Here is a 630-nt window from a genome sequence, read left to right as displayed (position 1 = left end):
GAGACATCTGCTGCTGCAGCAAGTCTGGCTATTACCCCTGCTTGCTGCTTTCTTGCTGCAGCAGCAGCAGGGGCTGGGTGTGAGTATATGTTTTAGCTGTTTTCTCTCTGAATCCTAATTTGTTTTTCTTCTTGTTGATAGATGGCTTCGACCTGTTGAGGGGTCATGGGGTGTCTGTACACCTGAAAGTTATATAGAGCACCGAAGGGCATGCAGCAGCCCCCTGTGTCTCCTTCTTCTTCGTCGCTGCTACTATAGTTTTTATGTTTTTTTTTGTCTCCTTTTTTGTTTCTGTGTCTGCTGCTGTATGGTCTGATGTTTGCATTACCTATAACAGCAAGAGGGCCCCTGCAGCATGCAGGAGCTGTCCCCTTATGCTCGCCGTTTATATAAAAAAAAGTGGCTTTGCCTGACCCCACAGCAACCAGGTGGTACCACCCTGCCACCAACCCCACCAAAGAAACACCCGAAGGTACAAACGGGTTAAACCCAGAAACTGATGATCGACATATACGAGATGCTGCGCGGACACGGGGATGAGCTATTACACCTGCAGCAGCGCCGTATACACACACAACACAACAAAGATATATATATATATATATATATATATATATATATATATATATA

The sequence above is a fragment of the Eimeria mitis genome, genomic scaffold (genome assembly GCF_000499745.2).
Source record: "Eimeria mitis Houghton genomic scaffold, Emh_scaff58, whole genome shotgun sequence".
In the NCBI taxonomy this organism is placed as follows: domain Eukaryota; phylum Apicomplexa; class Conoidasida; order Eucoccidiorida; family Eimeriidae; genus Eimeria; species Eimeria mitis.
Note: the sequence above shows the minus strand (reverse complement) of the source record.